Here is a 327-nt window from a genome sequence, read left to right as displayed (position 1 = left end):
TTACTTACAAATGAAGAGTAAAATAACGCAAAAGAGGATGGTAGTACATAAAAATTTTTTCACTGTTAAAAATTATGGAGCAATTTGCAGTGGTACTGTAACTGAGAATCAATTCGTTAGGAGAACTAGCAAGACCTGCTCAAGACCACGCAAAGCAATACAATAACCGAGAGGACAAATAGAAACCAAAAGGATGTAACACTGGAAGGGGAATAAGGAAAACAGTTAGAAAGGGAAAAGAGACTGTATTAAGTTGGAATACGATTCCGTGTCATTTTGTCTATTGATCCCATGTCTTTGTCTTTTTATGTGCACCATTTCCGAAAT

General features: G+C 35.8%; 1 protein-coding gene across 1 annotated transcript in view; it reads right to left on the bottom strand.

Annotated features, from left to right (window-relative positions):
* The window catches only part of LOC108766475 (protein lifeguard 4), a 7,876-nt gene that overhangs the window by 2,129 nt on the left and 5,420 nt on the right, over window positions 1-327 (bottom strand). The window lies entirely within an intron of this gene.

The sequence above is a fragment of the Trachymyrmex cornetzi genome, unplaced genomic scaffold, assembly GCF_001594075.2.
Source record: "Trachymyrmex cornetzi isolate Tcor2-1 unplaced genomic scaffold, Tcor1.1 scaffold590, whole genome shotgun sequence".
Taxonomy (NCBI): Eukaryota; Metazoa; Arthropoda; class Insecta; order Hymenoptera; family Formicidae; genus Trachymyrmex; species Trachymyrmex cornetzi.
The sequence above is the reverse complement of the archived record's forward strand: the minus strand, read 5'-3'. Positions and strand labels throughout refer to the sequence as shown.